Below are 12,247 nucleotides of genomic sequence, written 5' to 3'. Positions count from 1 at the left end.
ATCTGTGAACCAGGGCGCGGGGGTGATGCTGGTTGTGCTTTTTCTTTTGCAGGGGTAGACATATATTAACAGCTTCAGTTACCCAGGAGTTAACTAGGGAGTCTGCTTCAATGTTGTTAACTTCAGTACAGGGTATGGTATTCCCAAGATAAGCCTTAAATTTTTTAGGGTCCAGATTAGTCCATTTTCTGAAAGGTCTAGATTCAGTGAGGGTCGAGGGAAGGTTGGGCGAACAGTTAGTAGTGACAGAAAAGGTCACCAAGTAGTGGTCTGACCATAAGATGGGTAGAGATGGGCTGCACACAATGGATTCAAGATTGGAGAGGATGGGGTCAAGAAGATTCCCAGCTTTATGGGTGGGGCCAGAGTAGTGTAAAATGATGTTAAGAGCTGCTAGGTCCTGAAGAAGATTGGATGAAATTGAGCAAGATGAGTCATTAAAGTGCAGGTATAGGTCACCGATAATCGTGAAATTCGTGGAGTCCTGCAGTAGAGGGGCAATAAGCTCGGGAAGGGCAGTTGCCCACGAGCTGGCAGAGCCAGGCGAGGGATAAATGAGCATCCCAGAAAAGGTAAAATTAGGGGATAGCAGAAGTTTATAATATCCTGCCTCACTGTTCGGAATGTCAAAGTCCTCCCATTTACAAGAATATAATCTGGTGAAAATTATGGCGATGCTGCCACCCTCTTTCCCCACTCTATTTTTTCCTATGTATGTGTAGTTGTCGGGGAGGGCGGATGCAATATCAGGGACAGAGTGATCTTTAAGCCATGTTTCAGTGAGAAATAAAGCCGTTGGTTGGATAGAGATTAGAAGATCAAAGATGTCTCTCTTGTGTTTCCCTAAAGACCTACAATTTAGACTAAGGAACGAAAAAGCTTGTGGGGGCTTAATATGTGTAGACCGAAGTTGAGTGGAAGGGAAGTTGCAGGTCGCAATATTTGTTAGAGAGGGGAGGGAGGAAAGGGACAGGTTGCAAATAGAGCAGGTGATGGGGGCCAGATGACAATTCAGGGGCAGACTGTGTGAACAGTGTGCTGGTCTGTGGCTAAGAAGGGCGTCTCTAGAGTAGGTGATAGAAGAATCAGGGGATGAAATATCAGGGGGCATGCCCCCTGGTCCCGGCCCGTCGCGGACGGGCGCAGACGGGCTTGCCTTAGGCGTGCCCGCTGCGCTCGTCCGCTGCGCGTCCTGAAGATACACATTTTTATATGTGCAGGACGGCTACGGGGGGCGCGGCCTCGAAGAGGGGCGTGGCCAGCGGGCTCACCGGTGATGGCGGCGGGGTGTTTGGCTTTGCTGATAGTCCCGTGTCAGTGCTAAATCCGCTGCACAGTGAAAGATAGGAGCGTGATATGGCCGCGAGCGAGGTACAGAAAGGAGATCACGTAGGTTAAAATACAACACACACAATTTTTAAAAAAGTCACGAGCTGAACGTACTCCCGGCTTTCCGCCTCAGGAGAATGGTATCTAAACGGCGCTCGTAATCAGTGTCGTTAAATAGTATGGGCGGGGGGCGTGGCCTCGAAGAGGGGCATGGCGAGCGGGCTCGCCGGTGATGGCGGCGGGGTGTTTGGCTTTGCTGATAGTCCCTGTCAGCGCTAAATCCGCTGCACGGTGAAAGATAGGAGCGTGGTATGGCCCCGAGAGAGGTAGAGAGAGGAGATCAGGTAGGTTAAAACACAACACACACAATTTTTGTAAAAAGTCACGAGCTTCACCGAAGTCCGTAGGTTCTGCTTTTATTTCTAGCCTGCTCAACAAACAGCGCTGAATCGCAGTAGCCTCCCCCCCTACTCCACTACAGATTTCGCTCCTCTCCTCATGCTTGCTGCTTCTTGCCGCCAGCTACTCTTCTCCGTGAGCAATGCCAGATTGCCACATCCGGCTCGCCTTCTCGGTAAAGACGCTGAACTCTGCTGGCTCCGCAAACTACAACTCCGTACAGGTGTGCAGCTCTGAGCGCCTCAGCCCGAACAGCCTTAGAGTACGCTGCTTGCTACCGCTGTTTCACGCCACTCCCTGATTTGCATATGGCTGGGTCTGAACTCTTGTGGCGAAGTGAGCTAAAGAATGATGATGAATTCAACCCAGATCTGTGACTGGGGGTGAGTGTCTGAAAAGTTTCAGTGCTCTGTCCATCATCTCCTTGTGTTTGCTTTGTTTGCCCTAAGTTGGCAGGTTATGCCCAGACTTGGGTCCCCTGCTCACTTTGCCACTGGATTCAAGCTAGCCTGGCTGATGAAGGGTGTTACCCAGAAACCGTTCCCAGGATGCTTGTTTCCGGTTCAGGGAAGACCTGGCTTGGCAGTTCAGGCTGGACTGCTCCCATGAGGCACAGGGTCACGACGGATTTGCATGTGGCTGGGTCTGAACTGAGGTGGCAAAGTGAGCTAAAGAATGATTATGGATTCAACCCAGATCTGTGACTGGGGTGAGTGTCTGAAAAGTTTCAGTGCTCCGCCCATCATCTCCTTGTGTTTGCTTTGGGCACCCCTTGGTGCCTGCCACACTGTGCATGGCCTGAAAAGAGGGTCCCTTGGCTGCCCCTGCAGAGGACTCATTGGGAAGGCTCCGGGTGAAGGGGTCCTTCTATGGGCCCCAAAAGTCAGATTCCGACAGCCGACCTGTGTCAGAACAACCAATTTGAAATGGCTGTCTGAACCTGGCATCCTAATCACTTGTTTGGAAACTAGGTCAGTACACATGTATGAGTCAGCTCTGAACGACAGGTTTCTCTGAATGCTATCCAGAATCGAGTCGTAACCGTTTCGGAAAGTCCAAACGTTTTCCGAACATCGTAATCGGTCATTCGGAAAGCCTTCCCGAATCAGTCAGAAAGATGGGTTCAAAATCGGATGTGGCATACCAGAATCCAATTCGGAGCCTTTCCGAACGATATCGTAATCGACCCCATAGTGTTTTACATAACAATCATCTTGACATCTCACCCTGGATTCTGCCAACCTAATTTGGCATTTCAAAGTGAGTTGGTGTATTTTAGTGGTCAGTTCCTATAGAAACAATTGAGGAACAAACATGTCTTTGTCATTCTGCAGCATCCATAGCTGCCTTTACTACTTTACTATTATTGACCTCAGATGCAGCTTCATAACAGTCAGACTAGATAAGTCTAGTAAATCTACTGTCAAAATTAAAACAAAAACAACAGACTTCACTCTCTACGGAGGTACATCATAGTGTTCCCGCTGACCCGGACTGACACATGTACATGTCATTGACCACTCTACATCCAAAGTGTGACATACTGCCTCATGTTGACAGCACTTGGATTTTAGCAGAATGCTTCTGCTTGGTCTTCATGGCTGTGTTTCATAGAAGAAAAGATTGAAGCCAACTTTGAAGATATTTTTGGACCACTTAATTAAGTATGGTCCGAAAATTCGTTCCGCTCGCGGAATTTGCGGATTTTCCGCAATTTCGTGAATCGTGCGAAATTGCGGCAAAATCCGCGAACCCGTAAGCGGGACGAATTTTGTTCAGGAAGCACTTACAGGGTTACAGCAGGTGCCCAAGTTGAAGCTAATTTCTTTGTAACCATTTACAAAATGGTTACAAAGAAATTAACTTCAACTTGGGCACCTGCTCCAGGGGGTGCAACAGTAGGGTAAGTGTTGGATAGTGTAGAGGTTAAAATGACTATTCTAACTCCAGGGGGTGCAACAGTAGGGTAAGTGTTGGATAGTGTAAGGGTACTATGCGTTGTAATGGTATGCGTAGTAATGGTATGCATTGTAATGACTGCGTTGTAGTGTCATGCGTTGTAATGGTTGCGTTGTAATGGCATGCATTGAATGGATGTTGCGTTGTAAAAGTTTTGTTGTAATGGTAGTGCGTTGTAAAAGTTGCGTTGTAAAGGTTGTTTCCCCTTGGGCTGCAGGACCTCTGTTATGACCCTGGCCAGTTCCATCTACCAAGTTTAAGTAATGTCAACACATTTCCAGCACCAAGTAGAAGTCTATATGGACCAGCTGCTCCACGCAACTAAAAAGCATTGTAAAGTGTGGCGAGTACAAATGAATGTGTTTGTGACAGGTGTGGCACTGAATAGAGTGCACTGAATCAAAAGTATAAAATTATCTCAAAGGGGAGTTTGGATAGTGATCTATAGATTTGGTCCTGGTGAAAGCCAATTGACCTGTTGTGGAAAACCTATGACTCAAACATGCAGATCCTAGAGGCCAAATGTATCTGGCCAAGGATTGGATTATGAAGCTTGCCACTAAGAGGACTACAGTGATATGGAAACTTGTCTTTTCGGCTGAATTGACATTTAAGGCACTAGGCGTATCCTTTTAAATTGTAATGACCAAGAAGCGAAGAGATCGAATAAATCAGTGCCTTTGATACATGATAGAAGACAAATCAATAAGGAATCAAATTATGTTAAAGTGGAATGTTGCATCTAAAGATGTCTTATGTTTGAAATCAGCAAGTACATTGTGTTTTTTAAATGTGCAATATGTTAATCTAACCTACCGGTATACCTGGAAACAAAATAAAATGCTTACAGAACATAGTATACTTTTCGTGTTTGATAGTTTTCTGAATTTACATGCCAGTGGAAATAAATGTGGCCCATGACAATGTTATTTAGAGCAGCTGTACTAAGAAATCCATATTCACCATTTATCACTATTGGTGATGAGAGAGCTATTTGTTAAGTGTGGTGTTAGGAGAGTCCGTGATGCCTTGAAATTACTTTTTAATTTAAATCATGTTGATATCTGCTTTTTTACTGCTACTTTTCTTCTGAAAGCGATTAGTGCCAGGAAAAGTATGATTTTTCAACTATTTTACATGGACCATTGCTTTTTCTTTGATGAATGTATTTTACTTGTATTTACTGTGCTTTTATGGACATTGTCTTTATGTTCCGAAATAAAGCTTTATGAACTGAACTGAACTGAACTGAGAGAGCCATTTATTGGCCGTCATGCCTCTGTGAGGTGGATGACATGCAATCAGCATCCTTCTTTGTAAATCAATCACATTATAATAAGTTGTTTTATGTAGCGCTTCATGCCGTTGTAAATAACATGTTAAAAATGATTTTTCTTGCGGAGGGAATGGGAAGAATATGGCGTGGGTGGAAGGGGGCTTCAGCATATCTCGCAAGACCCCAGTCCTCCGCGTTCTGCTACGACACTGCCAACAAGTGTTGAATGTTATCAAAAAGCCTGAAGATTGAAATTTTCTATAAACATTTTTGAAGAAGTCAGAAATATATGAAAATGAATAGAGGAGAAACCTACCCCGTGGCCATGCAAACTAATTTTCATCCAGTATTTATCTCAAATGTGCTTTTAAGCTAAAAAAAAAGTTAAAGACCCCGAAGATTAAAGTGCTCCCTCTAACCTTCTAGAAATCGATCATATACCGAAATAATACGTGAGACCAGACTTCAGGGCTCGTGGCAAAGTTGGCAGGGGATGTGTGTTATTTGAATAGCGGAGCACACATCAGCTACCATCCTGCACAAACTGCAAGACTTTTATTCTATTTTGCTTTTGAGTTTCTGCTATTTCCTGGAAAGACTGCAACAGTCAGATTCATATCATTGCCCATCAGTAGGCTGTTTTTTCATCTCTACGAAGGATTTGTAAAGGAGGCCTCTGACGCTTTCCAGCCAGTAGACTCTGGTCACTGCTTCTTTTAATTTTCCTTTCACCCAATTCTCTAAGCTCCCTTTTTATGAAAGACAGCACTGGGCAATGCACAGTAAATTACTTTTTGATGAATGCTTTTTGAAGTTATTTCTGTATGTCTGCTGAAGGATTCTCTTTTATATTTCGGTTTCTATTTAAGCACATTTTTGATAAGTGCAGCAGATTACACATCGGTAACTGGAAGCAAGCGTAATGTCGTTGGAGACACGACACGCAGTCTAAGCTCCTCCCCTCTACATCACAGAAGTGCAATATTTACGGGCATTCGAGGAAAATATTTACTGTCTGTTTTAATCTTATTCAGATGAAGTGAAGCACTAACTATATGATTGAAGTGTACTCAGTGTAGAGCTTATACATTCACACGAGTATGTTTACTAATGTTTCATTTATACATTAAGGTTTGTAGTTCTCATGCACATTTAACATACATGTATTTCAAAGTTATATTGCATTTACCTAATCTACACTTTATGTGTAATAATGTACTCATTAACATCTTGCATTTTTTGTAATTGTATGTGCACACCTAGTTATGTATTTAAAGATCCGATTGACTACTTATTAAGTTACCCTAACCGAGGGCCGTAAGCGTTTGGTTTTCAGTGATCAACCTTCAAAGTGAATCTTTGCTTGGATTGCAGTGTTCTTTATTTTGCAGGTGCGTTCACATAATCTCATAGCTAGTGAAAGGCATAAGGCATACTGTGTATTGGAGATAGACCGGCTTGGAAGGTGAACTTTTTGCCAGGACGAAAGGCACTACTGAATCATAAAGGAGCACACCTACCTATTCATGTACTGTCTGGAGACGGGAGACATTCAAGGATGTTCTGATGCTTGAACTGTGGGACAAGGAGGATCGAGTGAGGATGCTAATTCCTACTGTTTGTAGGTGGAAAGTGTGGTGTTCCCACATATAAATTAAAGAAACATTTAGGAGATTGTTTCAAGAGCATAGGTTTAGTAAACCTCAGCCACAAACCGTCACTGGTCAACTGACCAGAACACTCCAATGACATTCCAAATCAGAGCATGTTACAATAGAACCAACAAGAACATACATTCCATATTCTGTTAGGGATGATAGAAATGCATTGAATAAATATGAACATATCATCACATACCTTCCTTCTCAACAAAACAAAGGAAAGAGAAATAAATATAACAGCTTATAACATAAAAGAATAATAGACTCATAAAAAAAAAACAATGAAGGTAAGTCATACATAATCCTTCATGTAAGTAGGAGCCCTACGTATCCTTTGACTCCTTTCACGAACACGAAGAGAAGGCATGGAACAATCTGTGGAAGAGTTAACTGAATTAAAGAATTTGTTATCAGAATCAAAACCATTTTGACTGAATGCATCAGAATTAACAATTACTACACGGCTCTTGTTCCAAATCCTCCCATCTTGTGTTTTAATGGCATTCCTGAAAACTTTAACCACAGGTCTAACATCAGTATACTTCGACCAAGATTTCCGCCCAACAGGTGCTTTTATTTGAACTAAGTCACCTATCTTGACCTCATGAAATTTAACACATTTTTTGTCATCAAAATATTTTTTTCTATTAACTTGCTTCTGCAACTCCCTTTCTCTCCACTCACCTATTCCATTGTCTATAAAACCTTTATTCAAATTCATTCACCCATGACACCACATTGTGTTGGGAATTCTTCCTTTAAACAACTCAAAAGGAGATCTCCCAGTAGTGGAATGAGGAGAACAACGATAAGCAAATATTCTCTCTTTTAGAGCCTGTTTCCAATCCAAACCATTTGCCCTGGCTAACTGAATACATTCTTTTAGTGTTTTATTAACCCTCTCAACAGCTCCATTGGTTTCAGGATGATACAAAGAACATTTTTATGTATCACCCCACATTTTTTCAAGAAACTCTCAAAAACACGAAAGAGAGAGATTTATTAGAGAGATAAAGAATGTGAAAAGAACACGGAAGAAGAAAATAAAGATAAAGAGAAGAAAAAAATGAAAATTAAAGAAAAAAGAAGAGAAAAATATAAGGGCAGTTGGCCCTATATGAGTATAATAACTAAAAGCCTAACCAATTATCCTAACCAATTATCCTAACATATCTAGATAAATGTCTAGATGCCCTCTCCTCTCTCCACTCTCCACTCTCCACTCCCCCAGTTTTCCAACCTCCTCAACTTCCCAGCCAGTAGCCAGCAAAAGATCTTTTATAAACCGGACTTGTCATCATTAAGTCATTAAGTCATACTGTCTAGAAATTCTTTGGCTTTTATCTCAGAGGTGAAAAATTTGGTCTGACCATTGTAAAGTACTTTCAGTTTGGCTGGGTTATTAAGGTATACTTGTGCTTTCTTCTCCATAAAAGGTTTGATAAGTTGTCGAAGGCGCCACCTCCTTTCCACCGTAGTGTGGCAAAAATCTGGTCTAACAAAATAGGAGATGGAGTCTCTGGTACGTCGAGCTTCTGGCCTGACTTTATTTGAAATGGCTTGTCGGAGAAGAAAGTTACCAAAAAATACCAGGACTGCTCGTGGATAACTTCCCTGTTTCTGGGTGGATTTTAAAGCAAATGGTGTTCTATGTGCACGTTGCACTTCTAACTCCCAATTCCATGAAGTGAGCTCAGGGAGTGTGTCTTTAAAGAGCTGGATGTTGAAAGCTCGCATATCAGTACCTTCGATGTTTTCAGGTATTCCAAGGACGCGTAGGTTATTACGTCGAAGACGATTTTCCATGTCCTCGAGCTTCCACCTAACATCACTTAACTCTGCTTCATGTGATTCAATCTGTTCCCGAGTGGCTGTAGCCTCGGCCTCATTGATGACTATGCGATCTTCCATTTCTGTCATTCGAGTGTTAAAGGTGCCAACAGATTTTGACAATTTACGTACTACGCCCTGTACCTTATGAAGAGCTAGTTGCGCCTTGCGTCCATCCCTTGATGTTTCCTCATGATGGGAGGCGATAGCCTGGAGGACTGTATCCATCACCGTGGAGAGTGTAGCGTCTTGCTGATGTACAGAACCCCGTTGCGTAGAGCGTGAGCTAGAGGCATGTTCTTGAGAGCCAAGTTCCATAGAGGGGGAATAGTCCCATGTTAACCCCAGGACCCTTTTCTTCCGCAAGGCAGTTCTCTTATTTTTTTTTCTCTCTTTCTCTTTATCTTCTTCTTCCGTGTTCTTTTCACATTCTTTATCTCTCTAGTAAATCTCTCTCTTTCTCTTTCGGGAAAAGTATATTTTTTGGGTTTTTTTCTGGTGATTATTTGCCTGGTCTGGGAGTGTCTCTCCATCACTAAAGACTCTTATAGAGTCTAATGGCCTCACTATGCGGGTTGTGGAGGGTGGGGGGTGGGTAGTAGGGGTTTGGAGGGAGAGGGAGGGGGAGGGGGAGGGTGAGAGGGGGGAAAAAATGATAAAAATGAGCTTGATCAATAGTACAAGAAATGTTCAAAACCTGCGATTCTTTTTACTTATCAGGAACTGCACGTTATCTATGTTGATTAATTGGAATTCTGATTGGAATATTAATATTGAGTCTGAAATATGTTGGTGTATATTATACTGTTTAGAAGGCGCTGGTATGTTGGGGGATAACTTTAAATGGGGAGATTAAAATTGCGTTGCTGGAATGTTGCCGGCCTTAACGATGGGGAAAAAAAGGGCTCAACTTTTTCAGTCATTACATCAGGATCCTGTTGATATCCTATGGATTCAGGAGACCCATATAGCTGAAAATGATAAAAATCTATTAAAAATTCCTGGGTATAATCTGATTGCATCAACATCTCAAACATCTAAAACACGGGGGTTGCTATTTTGGTTAAACCCGGCTTGGGGGACCCCAGATGCCGACTGGTTGATAAACACGGCAGGTGGGTTGTGGTCCAACTGGAGCTAGGCATCACCATCTGTTCACTCTAAGGCTAAAATCTGGACGATCCACAATTGTTTGGTGACCTTGAATTAGAATTGGCCTCTTGGCCTGGCCCCCTCATCCTGTGTGGGGATTTTAGTTTGAACCTAGGGAATTTAGTAAATAACAAATTGCCCCGGAATCATAACGGCCGTAAACCTAAGGTTTATAGGGCAGTATCCCATCTGATGGACAGTCATGACTTACTTGATGTATGGGATATGTTGAGAAAGAATGATAACGGCTTTACCTATTATTCTTATCCCCATAATAAGTATGCCCGATTAGATTACATCATGACATCGCTGCAGAAACTGGCCCTAATAGACATAATTAAATCCCCTAAAACCATTTCTGACCACAACGCGCTCACTCTTATCTTTGATTTGGATAGTTTTAAAAGACCTAATACCCAATGGTCATTTGATCGCAAGCTCCTTGTCAACCCAGAATATATAGACCATATAACATCATGGGCCCAAGCCTTTTTTGATTGCAATCAATATAGCGCACCTAGGTTCATTGTCTGGGACTGTTTTAAGGCAGCGATGAGGGGGGAGACTATATCGTTTGTAGCTAAACGTAAAAAGACTCAGGATAGTATCAACACTCAGCTTAATTTGGAAATCACTAACCTTGAAACGCTACACGCTAGTCAGATTTATGTCCTCTCTTGACCTTGTAGTTAATAACGCAAAATCTCATGTTATGGTCTTTGGGGCAGCAAAGAATAACACCAAATCCTTTTACTGCAAAGGGGAAGTGATCAGCAATGTAAAAGTGTTCACTTACCTCGGAGTAATCTTTGACACCAAGGGTAGCTGGACCCCTCAGGTAGTAGCAAAGACCAAAGCTGTAAGGAGTTCTGTTAATGCCATCTTAAGCTTCGCAAGGAGATTGGGGGGGAAACCAAGCGGTGCACTTTTAGCCTTGTATAGGGCAAAATCATTGGCTATAGCGAGATACGGAGCTGGATTATGGGGTTATGTAAAAACTGAAACCATTCAAACAGAGGTTAATAAGTTTTTATGTTCTGTGTTAGGACTCCCCTTATCAACAGCCACTTTTTCTGTCCATCAGGAGCTTGGAGTTTGTTATATCACAGATATCCTCTCCATGGCTCCTATTCTATTATGGATAAGAGTTTGGACCAACAACAACTTAAGTCTTAACCACAAAATTTTGTTGGACTGTTTAAAATTGGATAAACATAAAGATATTGTTTGGCTGGCTTACATTAATAAGTGCTCGAAAGAACTTGGACGCCCGGAGATTTTCTCCTCCCCGCTTGATTTAAAAAAAGCTGACCTAGCTTGGGTCAAAGAGAATTTTTGCAGACTCAAGTCTTTGGAGAGAGAACAACTCCAGTTATCAAAACCTACGGTCAGAGCACATTATATGACTCTCACATGTATTGCCATCCAACCGTACCTTGCTTTAGTTAATATCCCATTTCATAGATGGCTTCTGGTTAAGTTTAGGTTCAACCAGATATACTTGGTACTCTGTGATAGACAGGGGTGGTGCAAACTTGAGGATGCACCAGTATGTGAATGTGACAACTTTTCCATACAAGACAACATACACCTTGTGTTATTTTGCCCTTTTTATCAAGTTCCAAGGAGAAAGTATTTGTTACCCTTATTGAAGGAGAAAGCGTTCCTGCAAGCAAAACCCGCTTTTCTGTTCCTACAAATGCTTGATTCTCCCTTGGTAATGTTTAGTGTGGCAAATTATCTTGTGGCTGCTGTTCGAATTAGGAGGAGGAAAGCACAAGCCCAACAACGGGGACTGGGATGATTTAAATATTTCTGGCTCTTTTGCACATAAGTCTTTTATGACCTTTTATAGTTTAAAATTGAATTGTACAATATGGAATTTTTTATAAAATGTGTTTTTAACTGCATTGTATTATATGAAATTGCAAAATATGTAATTGGAATGATTTTATATTGGAATGATTTTATATTGTTGTAGTATGCTTTTATGATTTTTAACAAAATCGAATAAAGTGGTTTTGACTTGACTTGACTAGTCAGATTCAGCAAGGAATTTCAAATTCTGATACACTGCAAAAGTTATTGATTTTAAAAACAGAAATTAATAGCTCGTTAACTCAAAAAGCGGCGGAAATATATCAAGCTAACAAAAATAAAATCATGAATCAGGAGAAAATGTAGGGAGACAATTAGCCCTTAGAACCCGACAAAAGCAAACATACAACAAAATAAAGTATATTGAATATGAGGGACAACAATACTCTTCCACCCAAGACATCGTAGGTGTGTTTCAAAAATACTATCAAAAGCTTTATCAAAGAGAAGATGATCATCAGTCTACCAGAGATACGAAAACCTTTCTCAATGAGTGGCTGCTTGAACCAGAATTAACTAGAAAAATTGATCAAGCAGTTAAGGAAGATCTTGAAAAAGAAATTACAACTACAGAGCTAGAGATAGCACTGTCGGACCTCGCTAACGGGAAGGCTGCTGGTCCTGACAAGATCCCTTTAGACTTATATAAGGTGCTGGGCAAACAGATACTACCTTATTTATTAGATCTGTTTTGGGGGGTACAATACCACTCAACATCACCAGACTCTTGGAAAAACACCAACATAGCGATATTCCCTAAAAA

Source organism: Lissotriton vulgaris, chromosome 4_1 (assembly GCF_964263255.1).
Source record: "Lissotriton vulgaris chromosome 4_1, aLisVul1.2, whole genome shotgun sequence".
NCBI classification, from domain to species: Eukaryota; Metazoa; Chordata; class Amphibia; order Caudata; family Salamandridae; genus Lissotriton; species Lissotriton vulgaris.
This window is presented reverse-complemented; position numbering follows the sequence as displayed.